At 36.2% G+C, this 17,098-nt stretch overlaps 1 long non-coding RNA gene across 2 annotated transcripts in view; it reads left to right on the top strand.

The window, feature by feature from the left end:
• Positions 1-11,111, top strand: part of LOC144975009 (uncharacterized) — a 40,376-nt gene extending 29,265 nt beyond the window's left edge. The window contains exons 1-4 of one of the 2 annotated variants that reach the window (XR_013645845.1): positions 3,518-3,888; positions 6,255-6,477; positions 7,636-7,729; positions 9,074-11,111. This is a non-coding gene — a long non-coding RNA (uncharacterized LOC144975009). Of the gene's footprint in view, positions 1-3,517; positions 3,889-6,254; positions 6,478-7,635; positions 7,730-9,073 lie in introns of those variants that run through there. The other variant, XR_013645846.1, reaches the window with a different exon arrangement.
• Positions 11,112-17,098: the final 5,987 nt, after the last annotated feature.

Below are 17,098 nucleotides of genomic sequence, written 5' to 3'. Positions count from 1 at the left end.
TCCCCTTTGTCTTACCTTTTCTTGGGTGCTTTAATTGTAATTCTACAACTTTGTACTATCCCATTTTCTTCCTTTTTACTGGCGCTGATATGACCTTAATGTGTTGCAAGCGCCGTAAAACCCTTAAAAACAAAAACAAAACAAAGAGTAACTGAGCGATATCCTTTGTTTTGGGATTGACAGCTCTGCATATATGGGTTTGGTGAGAGCTTATTGTCTCTCATCACGGCTAATCTCTTTGACTCATACGGATGTTGAGAACAAAAGAGTGAAATTTAAACCAAACAAATTAAGAGTTCGGCTTGCATCAAAGCTGCTTTTGTTTGATTTTTATTTTAATGAAATTGCTCAGTCTGTGATGTACTAAGAACAATGTTTACAATAACTGGCTTGAGTCTACCATATATGGTATGAAACTGGTCAGTGGACAAATCAAAATTGTTATAAAAACTTTTACAACAGGCGGTGATGAAAACAGTATCCCGTTATTTTATCTGAAATCGACCAAAGATACCGCAGCCATGGGCGGTCCCAAGATAGTGTAAACTCAGAGGCAAAAGTTGCAATAGTGGACAGGAAACTCAACTTCGGTTAATCGCAACAATTTCGCTGATCCCAAGGTGTTGTGATTATCCGGAGTGGACTATATATATATATATATACAGTCCACTCCGGATAATCGCAACACCTTGGGATATCTATATATATATTATATATATATATATATATATATATATATATATATATATATATATATATATATATATATATATATATATATATATATATATATATATATATATATATATATATATATATATATAGAGGGGGCGAAGTGGCCGAGTGGTTAAGGCATTGCACTGTGATCCGGATGACCCGGGTTCGAGCCCCGCTTCAGGCCTTTTCGTTTTTTTCCTTGAGCAAGATTACTAACCCCCAATTTGCTCACTTGGACAACATGGGTGATTCTTGTTGACATCAGACATCTTGTTTGATGAGTTATCTATATTCCTTCGTGGAATGCCTAGGCGACAATATCTTATGATAATCGTGGCGCAAATGGCATAATTTTTATTTTTATATTATATAATAAATACCTCGAAATAAAAGTGCTCGACTTTAGTATTAAAGGAGAGGTAAATATATATTATTTAAATATTTCAGTTACAGTTATATTATATCTGTATACTGACTGCTACAGATCTGCTTCATGCCTTTTACTTTCTATTGAAGATGAGCTTGGTTGTTAAATAATGTGTTTCCACACAGATAGGCATGATTTTCTGCTCCACTGTTCACCTAACAGTGATGATATTGAAGTGCTCCTCGGCATTGAGTTTGAGAGACAATTCCACAATTGCCTCAGGCAACGTCTCGAGTAAGGTCAGATACGGCAGATGCATTACAAATTACAGCCATCCGGGAGGGGATCCTGGACTCTCATCATAGTGGGCAGGGTGGCACTTAATGTGTCTTCTACCCCTATATATTTGTTTTCTAATTTGCTTTCTGTCTTTGTCTTGGAGTTAGATTACTTGATTTTGCCCTGGCCCTGGCCGTAGTGCTGGGCTTGGAGGGAAACAGTCAAATGCATAGTTATTGTTTTGGGAGATGTTTTTTTTTCCTTGTAAATCACCTCTTTGTTGTGTATTGTTATATCCGTTATTTCGAATATATACTGTAAGCATTTGGGTGTATTCCTCTTGATTGTATATTATGCTGGTGTCTGGGCGAGACCATTAGGTGATCTCAATCTAAGAACAATGAAAATGTGGTCTTGGAATATACATCTGATCCCTATTTGAACCATTACTGTTTGTCTTACTTTTTCTTCATAAAGTCCTTTTATCTTTACATCTAGAATCATTTTATTATCCCATTTTCTTTCTTTTCCCTGGCGCTGATATGACCTAAATGTGTTGCAAGCGCCGTAAAACCCTTAAAAACAAAAAATTACAGCCATACACCATCTCCTTGAGACTAGGGTGTACTTATTATGGAGTCTGGAGTCCTTTCCCACAAAACACCGATTGGGATAATTTTGATGGTGAACCAAGTCATGGCACCAGAATCTAATTTTGGGATAAACCTTAACTTTAATTAATGAGCATCTTAAGAGTCAAGGAGCTTGGCCAGCAAATCTAAAACTTAACTGCTGCAGGCCTTGCGGGGCCGAAGTCTGATTAGTGGAAAGCAAACTTAGGGCATTGCAGGGGGGATAAGGTTATTCAACCTGGGTAGGGTTCCTGACCTCCTATAGTGGGCCGGGAGATAATTGCTGTTTCTTCTATCCTCCGATACATGTATCTGTTTTCCAACTTCTTTCAGTCTGTCTTGTAATGAGATGACTTGGTTTTGTCCTGGCCCTGGATGAGAGGGAAACAGTCAAAGTATAGTTAGTTTGGGAGATGATATTTTATTCGTTGTGGATCATCTCTCTGTTATCCACTGTATTATGTTTTGTTTACGTGTTATTATTAGATATGATTTGTAAACATTTGAGTGTATTCCTCCTAGTGGGGGCTTGTGCTTGTGTATGGATGAGACTTTTAAGTGGTCTCAAACTACTGAGTGGGGTTCCCGACCTCCCATAGTGAGCAGGGAGGTACTTGCTGTGTCTTCTATCTCCTGGGCCCGTTCTAATGAACGCGGACTAACTTTAGTAATTTACTAGTCTAGTAAGGGAGCGTTCACATATTACGTCATCAAAAATTTGCCCTTTTTAGACCCCCCCCCTCCCCCAAGTCATCACTTGTCATCATTGACCTGACCCCCCCCCCCCTCCCCCAACAGATGATGACGTCATCTAATTTAATAAAAACTAAAAGATAACTTTAATTTCACAATATTTATTATTCATTTTTCAAACCATAAACATTGATTATCAACGTTTGATAAAACACATTCAGACATTTTATTAATTTCAGAAACTGTTGATAATTTATGTTTTACGATACAATGGGGACATAAAATTTAAATTTGCAAAGATAAAATCTAACAAACATTATTTAAATTAGGCTACCTGGTGCAGGTGCTATTAAAAAAATTTCAGAAAGTGTAATTTAAAATAGTATAGGAGGCAAATTATTTTATAGCATATTAGTCTTTTAGTGGAATGAATTTCTGTTTCAATTTCCAAACATAAAATTAATTGATTCAAAAATGTTTCTGCCTTGGACCTCTGGCAATGTACTATAAATAGTATCATCAATTTCATCTTCATCGTCATCACTTTGTCCCATTTGCTGTTCTTCTTGTATGCCGCATTTTCGTGAATGGTCTTTCATTGCTGTGATCGAGGAGTGATACAATGAACATTTTGGGCAAGTTCGCCTTTTGAGAAGTGATACCCCTTTCCCATTTTTTTTCTTGAGAGATGGGCAATACTCATCATAGCAATTTATGTTTTGATGACATCATCTTGGGTCTGACCCCCCCCCCCCCCCCCCCTCCCCCATGTCAACATTTGGTAGACCCCCCCTCCCCCCTAGCTGATGACGTAATATGTGAACGCTCCCTAAATGACTAGCTAGTCTTTAGCCCAAGCTTAGTAAGTGTCTAAAAAAAATCGGATTCAATGAGCATTATTTAGTCTCGGACTAGCTGGGCTTTCGCCTAGAAATGGGCGTGGCAAGTCCTGACCTAGCCCTTGACTCTATCGGTTGTTTTGTGCTGCTGTTTGGGTTCTTCTGACGCAAAAGATTTAATCAGCGCCACATCCGCTTTCGTTTTGTTTAGATTCTATTTCCTTTTGAAATTCAATGACGAAAATGGAGCTCAACAAGAGAAAAACTATAACTTTTCAAACCCTGAAACTGCAGCCCTCCTGGGAAATACAATTATGTCGAGATTGCAGCACTCCGTGACAGTGCGAAAAAAAGAGTAGAAGTACATATATTTTTTCTTTGTCACTAATGAAATGAAATAAAAATAGGCTATAGTACGGTCACTGACACTGGGCATCTGTAGGACTGTAGACTGTTAGGCTAATACACTACACCACCTCAAACATTTGTCAGTCCATATCTTTGCTTTTATGAGGTCTATTTTCATTTTGAAAAGTTCAAAGTGAACAACTAAATGACGCCGATTCAGTGGTTTATTTGGTCTATCATGAAATGAAATAAAAATAGGCTACAGCACGGTCACTGACACTGGGCATCAGTAGGCTAAATACACCACCTCAAACATTTGTCAGTCCATATCTTTGCTTTTATGAGGTCTATTTTCATTTTGAAAAGTTCAAAGTGAACAACTAAATGACGCCGATTCAGTTGTGTATTTGGTCTATCTTCATTTGAATAAATATTTTATTATTGACTTTTCCAAAATTCCAATAGGTCATTCATTTGTATGTCGGGATCTATTTTTCCTTGATTTCAGCTGTCTCCGCTCTAAACTATACTTTTCCTTCTCAATAAATAATTCATTTTCTGTTTGCAATGTATTACAGAGATGTTGATTTACCACATGTAAAAATTTCAAAGTTTGAAGCTCTTTCTGAATTATACTTGATTATCCATTGGGATGCTGTGCTTTGGTCACATTTTTTCCTATTAAGCTATATAGAGATTTTCCACCACATAAACGGTCATAACTTTTTAACCAGTTGAGATAGAGCGATAATTTTTTCACTCCCCTTTATTTTTCTACGCTAAATTAATACCCATAGCCACTATTTTGAAAAATTCTTGCAAGTGCCTACTGTAGGTCCCTGCCACTCACAGTGTTGCTTTGTGTATTTGTATACCTCTAGACTACTTTGGATTGTGTTAATCTACTTCCTATCTCCCTGCTCTGCTCTCTGATCCACCCTTTTACTACTTGGCAACCCGGTCTCGGGTTTCCAAAAAAAAAAAAAGAAAGAAAATTAATGGAAAAAAAAAAAAAAGCAGGTTGGCAGGCATGTTCAATGAAAATTTTAAAGCATCATAATAGCCAACATGGCACCCATAATTTATCAATAAACAATATAAATAGATGTACTGTAGTGCGGAGGTTAGGCAATAAATTTCACCCTTCGTCTTTGCCCCTACTAAGTGGGGCTTTGTTGTCTTGTAGTATGACACTTGCATTTTGACCATTAGGCCCAAGATTCAAGTCCCACCCTGAGTGGTTCAAAGTCGAGTCATTGGAAAAGGCTCCTTATTGAGTAATTGGCCATTAAAAGTAATGACTCTGTCGGGGAAAAGTTGTGATATTGCTGTGTTGCTATTGGCTTGGAGCCCCTTACAGAGCTTTGAGCATGTTTAGCAGTATACAATCTAGCATCTGTGTCAGTTGCCACAAAAAATGACAAAAGTTTTAAGCTTTCAACTCACTTGAATATTTAGAACAAGTCAACAACCAGAAAAATTCGAAATGAAGTGGAAGTGAAAATAAACTCCTTTCTAAAAGTAAAAGGTTGTTTTTTTTTCTTTTTTAAAAAAATTCCCAAGCGGTGTCTTTATGTATTCTTTTTTTTTTTTTCAGTGCAAAAAATAACAGAAAATCGCTGACGCGTCAAAAGTTATAACCGCAACAAACGTAAATGCTAGGATAATGCTCTTTATATATTCTCAATTATTTTTTTTGTCTTTTAGAAAATATTTTTAAAAACTAATAATAAATGAAATTCTACCACAACATTATCATATTTTAAAAAATTATGAAATTTTGAAAAATTAGGAGACTAATTTAATACTGTTCTGGTTTAGGGCAAGCCGTTTACGGGTTTGGGGCATGAGCATACATATTTGGGGTGAGGGGGTTTGGTATCTATTTTCGGTTTTTAAGCAAGGTTAACTGATAATACCTCATATGTATTTACATCAAACTAACAAAAGATGTCAAATAATTGAGTTTCTCAAACAGTGGAGAGTTTAGTTTGACCAATCTGGAGTTAGAGCTGTTGGAATTTGAGGTATAGAAAAGCATACAGATTTAGGGCGACCTACCCTTGTACATTTGATAAGCAAGAAATAAATCTTCACCCTCTCCAGTCAGACCCTACAAATATTTAATGATAAAATGCCAATTTAAGAGATATGACTGATAATAATCTACACTCAAAAGCATGACATTTTTTATGCAAATAATTAAAGGATACAGACTAATTATACAAGTAAAGTTTGCTACAACGAAAATAATAAATAAAGATTTTATGGCAACAAAAAGCAATCAATAGAACTGATTCCAGTGCAAAATGAATGTCCTCAACAATCTCATTACATAATCGTTGATTTACATATTTTTTTCTCCTTTTTCATTTTCAGGTCTGGGAAAAGATCAGAATGAGAATCAATGCGGAATTCTCAAAAACCGTTCGGTGATGGAGCTAAAAACAAATTCAAGGACACAAAAAGAATAGTCCAAGGTCATGTTGATTCTGTAAAGCAGACTGGAGGGGGAAACCAGGCCCCTCTTCAATCTTTACTGAACAAGTACCAGTACTCATCATTATTGGCGAGTGTAGTACCATTGTTGATGGTATTCAAGGTAATTTTCTGCAATTATAATAGTTCCATACATTGTTCTGTATACAAATGTAAAAGGCTGTCATCTAGGCATTCCATGAATAAAGTAGTAGTAGTAGCATATGGCTACACCTACAAATTTATTTCGTCAACCAAGCTTCTAAAGTCTTCCTCCGCCCTAAGGACGGTTTCGTAGCCACCTTCAAGTTTAGTGACTGGACAGTGGAGGACGATGTGATCGCTGGTCTCTGGGCTGCCTGACATGAATAAAGATAGTACCTTACAATATTTTAAACAAGTAATTTGTACTATGTTTGCATGCATCTTTTGTGATCGTCTAATATTGACTCATCCTTACAATTGCCTATGCACAGATTCATTTAACAATATTTTTCTCTAATATAACTATCCTCTATTGCATATCTAACAACTGCCTGTGGGACACGTTTCCTCTTGATTTTTTATCAATTTTAAAAACATTAAAACAATTAATGAAGACTGAAGTCGAGTATCAAAACAAGATTATTCACATTTAATAATTCAATGGTAGTTAAAATCTTGAAATTTACATTACACCATCAATCCTGAAGTAGCTGACAAAATTATATGAATATTTCAAATTTGAAATAAGTGATGGAGCAAGAGCTTTTGTGTCATAAGGGATTGCCATGTATTTTTTTATCACAAATCGTCAAAGTGACATCACGCAACATTGTATTGAAATTCCACTTTGGAATTGGGTCCTGTAAAGATTTATTTTGTTTCATTTAGTGTTTTATTTAGGGCAAGCCAATGGCACAGCGAGTTATCATGCTTGCATATGAATCAAAGTGTCATGGGTTCAATTCCCAGCAGATTTGTTATTTCTGGGATTCATGGGTCTCAAGATCAGAAGATAAGATTACACTTGGATGCATTTCATGGTTAAAAAAAAAAAAGAGCCAGAGACCCGTAATTATATGATGCAAATTTTACATTAAAAATCAATTGATATCGTATCATATTAAAATTGATATAAATAGAATTAAAATCATTATAACTTCATAACCATTCACCTTTTAAAAAAAAACACCACTGTGTTCCTCCTCATTAAGTTTGTAATGGGTAATCTGGACTTGATGTGCAACTTGTGAATTCTATACTTCATTTAATTCAAATTTATCAACAATTTTCTTTACAGTTATGGGCACTGAGAGTTTGGTTCCGAATCCCAGTCCAGCCAGAAATATTATTGACATATATCTGACTATAATCTTGGAGTATCACCATAATCAGTAAGCATAATTCTTTTGCTACAAAGTCATTAAATTATTAATAGAATTTCACCCGAAAGACTAAAGACAATTTTTTTAAAATGAGCTTTTATATATAGCAATAAACACTAAACGTGCTCAAAGCGCTTTACAAGGGGTCCCTGACCAACAGCAACATTTAGAACGGGACATGACGTCTTTAGGCGATACTACAATTTTTCGGACAAAGACAACACTGTTAACGCCAGGTACTCATTTTACACCTGAGTACTTTGAGAGAATATGAGTAAAGAGTCTTTTCCAAGGACTCAACTATGCGCCGAGCGAGGCTCAGGGCCAGGACCTTCCGTTCCGAAAGCGAGTGTCATACCACAAGACCACATAGCCACTAACAGTGTATTTAACATTGACAACAGTACTGAAAGGACTATCACGGCTAACAAGTTGGTCAAAATGGGGGACATTGAAGTGACAGTGGGACCACGAAGTATAATATAAGTGTGGTCGTGTGATTTTGTTTAATCAACATTCTTTATTTGTTTGTTTTTAATTGTTTTACGGCGCTTGCAACACATTAAGGTCATATCAGTGCCAGTAAAAAGGAAGAAAATGGGATAGCAAAATGGTCTAGAATTATAAATCCTCTTCTGTTTTTAATTGCTTTCGATATATTTAGGTCATTTCAGCACCAGTAAAAAGGATGCAAATGGATAGTCAAGCAATTCTAGATTAACAATTCAAAGCACTAATAAGTAAAACAAAAAGGGAATGGTTCTTATACTTATATGGAATGGATGCAGATTCCAAGAGCATGCCATCAGTGTACTTAGTTTAAAGTCACCTAAAAGTGTCGTCCAGGCACAAGCACAGGTCCCCACTAAGAGGAACACACTCAAATGCTTACTTATCACATATTATATATGTTTTTAAAAAAATACTGGTTCCCCCTTAGAGAAAAATACTCAAACAAAAAGATGATTTACAAGGAAATAAAACAAAAATGCATACTGTTGCTGAGTCCATTGTTTTCTCAAATATATTTATATTAACACTTTTAAGCACTGACGAACAGTTTATAAGGATTTGTTTAAAAAGTGGGATGTAGTTCTAAAATCATCTTAATTAAATGGCCAGCATTTCATGTTGCTTAAGGAGATAACATTGTTCAAAAGTTTTTATCATTCCAAATTCTGGCTTTGACCTGAAGACAATGTTGTATCAGAGAAGTTTCAAAATGAAATGACGTTTTTGATTTCAGCACCACTTGGATTTCATAATGTGGCCAGTTTCATAATTCACAGATATAAACATGTTTTGTTTCAATGCAGTGAAAAAGATGTTCTAAAGATTATTTTTCCTCCACAGCTTCAACACTAGCCAAACAGATGGATATGAATGAGATTAATGAAATCAGTTTTGTTGATTGCTCTGTGGTGGATCAGTAGTTGTAGTAGATGATTTGTCAAATCACTTTCAAGAGGAGACAACAGAAACTCTTCCCCATACACCAGAGGAGTGGAATGCCTCAGATGGCATCAGCCAAAGATTACGGCAAGCTGGCCCCAAGAGGAGATGACAGATCACTGACAATCCATTAGTGGATCAATGGCTGCAGTCAGAAATTTTGAAAAACAACTCCATTATAAATAAAAAAAACTCCATTGTTGAACAAAATACCATAAAAATTGAATACCGTACATGAAATTTAAAATGAGGCATATTAATTATGACACTACTTATAATTGAATTATTCTTTTTATATGTTTTGATATTATAGCTGTCATCTGCATTTTTTGTCAAATTGGGACCTAAAATTTGCCAAAACTTGCCCAAAAAACCCCCAAAATTTGCCAAGAAATTTGCCAAAAAGACCAAAATTTGCAGAGGAGAACTAAGCGTTTCAGTAAAAATTAACATGCGATACAGAAAAAAAAAAATATATATAAGACAATTTATTACATTTAAGTTATTTAAGGAGGCTACATTTATTAATTTACACAATGTAAAGCGATTTATGCGCCCAAACTTTCAGACAATCACACACACACACACAAAGACGTACACTTTCAGTCAGACTCATCAAAGGCCTAGTTTTCTTTTACTACTTATTGTAGTAAAGGAAAACTAGTCCTTTGATGTTGTTTTCTGTGAGTCTACGCCTTCTGGAAGACAAGACAAGATTGTAAAGAGAAAAACTTCGCTCAGCATCAGCTGACGAGCATGTTGAGAAGGCATACCGGGACGCCAACGCAGCGAGAGCTGGAACATGATCTGCCACAGACTTCCAAAATAGGATCAGATCTATAATTCCAGTATCAGACTCTCTCACAGCACTGGGCCCCAGTTTCCCCAATATACCTCGTGAACTCATGCTGAGAAATATCACAAAAATTGGGAATTGCAGTGTATGCAGATACACTGCGAGCATGAGATCATTATCCGTAGAGAGTAGCTTCACTTGGTTTGGGCCCAGGCAAAGCTGCAACATTTCTCAAGTTTCGCACTTTTTTTTTCGTTATTTTGTTTTCGCTTCCTTTTTTTTCCCAAAATTTGCCACGCGATTTGCCAATTTTGGGAAATTTGCCCAAATTTGCGGATCGCCCTGATTTGCGGCCGCAAAAAATGCAGATGACAGATATAGGAAATTAATTCATGTATGAAAATCACACCTGGGAGCGTTCACAAATGACGTCATCATTTAGTTTTTATCCATGACCCAATTGGTTTCTAATGTCTTGAATCTGAATATTATTTCAATCACATGTATTTTGAGTCAATTTTTAAAATGGTTTAAAGCAATCCATGGAGACATGTTGCAACACATTTGTCCGTAGTGTAGAAAAAATTGGCCTTATAGTATCTTAGAAAATCGCAGTTAAAACCTGTCTTATGAATTGCCTTAAACCATTTTTAAAAAATGGTTCTTGAGATTTTCTAGTTGTTATTTAGAGTGGTTTTAGTCCTGTATTTATCTCAATCTGTACTTTTGATAGAGCTGATATGTTTTTGTTAAAATTTACTTAAAATCGCATGCGTGCAGTGTTTAAGGCCTTTTTTTTTACTACAATCACTCCATTGTTCCTTATGTTATTGGTAGAACAAATCCTCTGGAATAAATACAGATTGTTATTTTGGCCTATTGTCACAAACTTGTACAGTGGCATGGCGATTTAAGACCCTTATCACAAATGTGACTTGGGACTATCCTGGGCTTTGGCTAAGCGGCTGGTATAATGATTTATACACAAGGTCTTACAATATGTAATTGTCTTATGACAATAGGGCAGTTAAAATTTGATTGCTCAACTCAGGATTTTGATGACCTTAAAAAAAAGAAAATTTTAATGCCCCTTTGTTTTCTGTTTGATAACCGACTCAGGCATGAGAATTCTTGTTCAGTTTTCCAATTTATATCAGACCCATTCCAGAAAAAATTACAGTGAATGCACTTTAATACTTCCTGCAAAACAGGTTTGTTTTTGTTTTTAAGGGTTTTACAGCACTTGCAACACATCAGCGCCAGTAAAAAGGAGTAAAATGGGATAGTCAAAGAGTACTAGATGCCTGATAGGCGACTTGTAGTTCACAGTGGTTTACCAGCGGATCACTTAGTTGAGATGCTAGGTCAAGAGGTCACTACTCTCCTTCTCTTTACCTGCGCTCTGGTATGGCACGTGCCTGCAGTCAGTGAAGCGAGTAGTCTAATTGGTCTGATAAATAATGGCATAGCCAAGTGACAATTATCTTAAATGTAAACCCATATCACTCATGTTATAGATTGAAATCCCCCTCACACAGTGGACTAAATATCATAGATATCATCAGTATATTTCTTTCTCAGGAAGACAGCAAAGTAGACTCACATTTTCACTACATTTATCATTTAAATCAAATATTTCTGGAATCCCTACAACAACAATCAGACGTTGCAGTTTATTATTATTCCCACTGGTACATAGTACAAACTGTCTACTTTCTGTTGCACTAATGTTAATTCAGTTCAACAAATATGTAACAAGTGTAGGGGTGGGGTATCAAATTTCACTGGGAATATCTTGCAGTCCATGAGATGTCCAGGCTATCGTGGGTGATGAATTTGGACCAGTTACACAATGTAAACAATGTCATAATCATTTCCTGGACTCCCACTGACCATGGAACACTCTACAACACCAATTCTACAGTTTTATCATTAAACGTTCCCACGAATATGGTAAAGGAGTGAAGAAGTCATACTTATTGTAGTACATGAATATATATATATATATACACTCTGCAAGTAGCCCTACAATAATAGTTCTTAAAGACACATCTGTTACTGATTTAAGAAATATGAAATGAATGGGTTTGTTTCATTCATGTCTCTGTTGATTGGTGTGGGAAGGTTTTATTCACCGGCTGCACTACTTGTACATTGTGAATATTGTCTGAATGTCTCTTAATTCCAAGGAGGTGCCACTGTTATTTTCTCTATCTTGGCTATGTTTGAGTAACCCCCCCCCCAGTCAAATTGCCTTTGTGGAATACTATCTGTACTAACTGTTGATGTTATATCGTTGTTGTCAGTGATATGAATTAGGTGTAATGTGACTGCGATGCATTTTTCTTAGCCTGTCTTTTACGTTTGTATGTGTGTATATATGCAGGATGTATGTGTGTATGTATGCATGTTTGTGTGTGCGTGTGTGTGTGTGTGTGTGAGAGAGAGAGAGAGAGAGAGAGAGAGATGCCTTTTTCTACCATATTCATTGCTTCTATTATCTACTACGCCACTGTGATGGTGTTGTTGTTTGGTGTAATGACGATGGTTTTGTTTCATTTGTAATAGTGAAGTAAAACCTACACACACAATATATTGCTTTATATGTTCTTCAGGAGTGTGTTAAATTGTTTAATCCACTTATCTCCATATCTTTTAAATACAATACAAAATACAAATGAAGAGAACATAATTGATGTCCAGCCCATTACATTTATGACCATTAAAAACGTAGTTAAAATGTGTTGAATCAGAAAATGAATGTTTTACTTTGTGTAAAAATATTAAGACTGGACAAAGCATTAATTAGTTTTGGAATCCAACGTCTGATTTTAAAGATTTTAATTTTTTATTGTCCGCAAAACAACAAAAATATTTTAAAATAGTAGGGATTTTAAATTGCTTATAAAACCTATCAGAATAATCACAATAAAACGAAAAAAGAACCAACATAACAAGTGAAAGTAGTACTGTCTGTTCCATAAGTTAATATTATTGTAATGTAAGTGGTCATCTAGATATGGTGTTGTATTACATCACAAAAATGCAATACTTTGTGTCTTAACCCTAAAAAAGGGGAATCCCCGTCCAGGTAGCCAATTTTACAGCATGCAGCTGCTGTTGTCAGTCACTTGCTGGGTTCCGGCAGTATAACTAAGTGATCCGATTTTATGAAGAAATAAACAGCAGTGAGTTATATGATATAGAAATTTGTTTCCATATGACCAGCTGGAACAATAATTAAAACAGTGTGACATTTATGTAGCTCATCACAACAAGAATACTGCACACAATATACTTGTAGAGTGATGTACTACATTAATGATTATATTTATTTCCTGATTAGAGAGGTTCAACGATATTTCTAAAAGCTCTATAATTCAGCCTGGCTGCCTTGCCAGCAGCAAGACGTTCTGTTCAGATGCTCCTTCCTGAGTCCCAATAGGAGAAAAGTTATGATTGCTGTCATCATCATCATTACGGTTGTTTTCTTCCATGGGTAGGCCAGCATCAACAGCAAAGTTGTGGAGCCAAAAACACACATAAATAACATTGCAGGCTCTGTCAGGCGTCATTCTGAGCTCGTCATGGAGACAATTCCATCTTCTTTTAACCACTCCAATTACTCTGTTGAAATGACAATAATTGCTTGTACATGTACACTTAAAACCAATTAAAATTAAATGACCTCTCTCCTCTCTCTCTCTCTCTCTCTCTCTCTCTCTCCTCTCTCTCTCTCTCTCTCTCTCTCTCTCTCTCCTCTCTTTTTATTTTTTTTTTTCTCAGTAATTTAATTAGAATTAGAAGGGAAAGAATTATAATGGTTAATCTGAGTTTTTCAAAAAAAAAATTAATGTTTATAATAGCATGACAATGACAGTATGATTACAACTATTTTTTTGGTTAATTTTCTTTTATTTTCATTGATCATTTGCAAATTGTATTGTTAAAGTGGATAGAAAAATAAACCTGAAATATTAAATTTCAAAAATTATCAAAATGTTATTGTTTCCTGGAGGGTGGGATTATATGACTGGTAAAACTTACCTTTCAATTGTGCATTTTGTGATACGATGGGCGATGTTAAATGCCTCTTCTCCTCTATTTTGGGGGTTTTTTTATTGGGGTCATTAGCCAATTTCTTAACATATAACGACTGTCTCCAAGGATCACACCATCCAAAGCCCTGCGATGCGGATCCTCAAATGCAAAGAATAGCCCAAATTTGCATCATGCACTGAACCAGGCCACTTAGGAACCAAGTTTGTAACTTATAAAATTGCATCAGAGTCAGAGACGACCTAAAAATGGGAGAAGGAAAATTTTGCATATAATAAAACCTGCAATAAAATCTAAATCAGGAAGTGTAGTCAACTTACGTACAGTACAGCTCGCGCACAATTTCCTCATATAAAATAATAAAATTCCCTTTATTCATCCCATAGGAGAAATGTGTCTCAGGGTCTATTCCAAGGGAAGAATGGAATAACCCAGGCGTCAGGGAATGGAGATGGGATGAGGGTGGGGGAGTAATAGTCATTGGGTGACCTTTTAACAACCATGTACTTTGCAGCTCTGAAGGAGTGAAGGAAGAACTATTTGATGCGATTACTTTCAGCATGATGTCTTTGTGCGGATGTGGTCTATTGGTATGACACTCGCTTTTGGATCGGTAGGTCCTGGGTTCGAACCTCGCACTCGGCACATAGTTGAGTCCTTGGAAAAGGCTCTTTACTCACATTCTCTCACTGTACTCATGTGTAAAATGAGTACCTGGCCGTTAGCGGCGGTGCCTTTGTCCGAAAAATTGTAATATTGCCTAACAGGCGCATGTCTCGTCCTACATGTTAAATGTTGCTGTTGACCAGGGTCCCCTTGTAAAGCGCTTTGAGCACATTTAGTGGATATTGCGTTATATAAGGCTAAATTTTAATTATTTTTTTTAAAATGTCATTGTACTTGACGCTTGTGCCTCACCAGTATGGTCTTTGCTTCGTACCCAAAAGATACCTAGTTCGAATATACACCATGGCATGTGGCCATCAACAAGCCACCTCTCCCTAGCTCAATTTGCAGCGCTGTGCTGCGGCTGACACCGGAGTTCTTCCAGTATTCCCATTGAATAAACCCTAAGACAAATTTCCGCATGAAGACTATGAAAGGGAAATTTATAATTATTATTTACTTTATTGGGAGAAGGTTCCTGTATCACATCATTCATTTAATGACGTAGCCAACAAGTAGCAAATCATGGCATGTGGCATTGAAATTAGAATGAATGGCGAAGTGATAAGAATGAGTAAGAGAGGTGACAATTATGCGAAATGACAATGGAGTGTGTGAGTGCCTGTGTGTATGCATGTGTATCATATTGTACACAAACGTAACTGTCAATGTAACAGTAAATCTTCGGTGGTCGAAATAACAGGGTGCATTAAAATAAAACCTTGAATTAATTTAATCCTTTTTTACATTGGCTAGGTGAAATTAGTTCAAGTCAGGAATGGAATGACAACTAAAAAGAATAAGGAAAAAATTTGGGATATTCGAATGAGTTCAAGTTCAAGGAAACTGTACTCGAATGTATTACTTTCACTTTTTAAAGTCAATCCAGTGAAATATTTTATTTAAATTGACCGTCGACAACATCTTTGCAATGTGTGTTTGAAGTGAAATTTTAAAAACACGACACAAGTTTTGAAACAACATATTACGATTTTTTAACAGCTTTGGTATAACCGCAAGAGAGAATTTTTAATTGATTCATATTAAATTAAATTGAGCTTTATATAGCGCAATATCCACTTAATGTGTTCAAAGCGCTTTACAACAGTTCCCTGGTCAACAGCAACATTTAACATGTAGGACGGGACATGACGCCTGTCAGGCGATATTACAATTTTTCGGACAAAGACAACACTGCTAACGGCCAGGTACTCATTTTACACCTGAGTACGGTGAGAGAATGTGAGAAAAGAGTCTTTTCCAAGGACTCAAATTTGCGCCGAGCACGAGGCTCGAACCCAGGACCTTCCGATCCGATATTTTTTTTTTTATTTTTTTTTTTTTTGTATTTCTTGTAATGTTTCGAATGGCTCTGATTTCTGCTTCGTATTGAAATAGCGTCATAGTTTGTATTTTACTCTCGCATCTATTATATTATAACGGTAAATCTCATCATTTAAGCTGGGATGAAATAAACTAATTTTCCTTAAGTCTTAAGGCAACGTGCACTTATTTGCAGGTCTGATAACCCAATACATCATGAGCTCATTGTTATAATGAAAATCTCAAAAAATTACACAAAATAATGTCCAGTGCAACAATGTTAAACGAGGCCCATATTGCATTCGGATGTCAGACCAGCATATATGCATATAAAGATAACATTCCCTTTTTTCATCAAATGGGGAAATTTGTCTGTCTTTAGGGTCTATTCCAAGGGAATACTGGAATAAGGGAGCGTTCACATATTATGTCAACACTTTGGGGGGGAGGGGGGGGTCTGCCAAATGTTGACAAGTGTTGACATGGGGGGGGGGGGGGGGGGGGGGGTTCATACCCAAGATTATGTCATCAAAAATTTGGTTATACAAATAGAATAAAAACACACCCAAGAAAAACACTGTAAAAGTTGAAGCGGATTAGTAACATATATGTTATTATTCGGATAGGACATCAGTCTTCACAAATTACTTTTTACCAGATCAGGTGATCCACCTACACCTATTCACTGCTGGGTGGACAGGGGGTCCCCGAAAAAAAAATGTGGCTGCGATGGGAATCAACTTGAGTTGTCAGGTCTTCAGCCACGCTCTAACAACTGAACTACCCTAAACATGTCTACATCTTCAAAATGGACTTTTTTTTTGTTAACATCGTGTAATGCTGGCTACCAGTATTGAACAGAGACAAAGAGGTATATATCAAATTTCACACCTTTTGGCACTCAGTTGTTTTTACCTCTTTTCCTCTGTTCAATAGCCATCATCACATGACTTTCACGAAAAATAGTCCATTTTGATGATGTCATCATATTGGGGGGAGGGGGGGGGTCAAGTCAATGATGACAATTGATGACATGGGGGGGAGGGGGGGTCTAAAAATGCCAATTTTTTGTTGACATAATA

The sequence above is a fragment of the Berghia stephanieae genome, chromosome 6, assembly GCF_034508935.2.
Source record: "Berghia stephanieae isolate SIO BIC M18660-M18661 chromosome 6, UCSD_Bste_1.3, whole genome shotgun sequence".
NCBI classification, from domain to species: Eukaryota; Metazoa; Mollusca; class Gastropoda; order Nudibranchia; family Aeolidiidae; genus Berghia; species Berghia stephanieae.
Note: the sequence above shows the minus strand (reverse complement) of the source record. Positions and strands in the feature narration are given on the sequence as shown.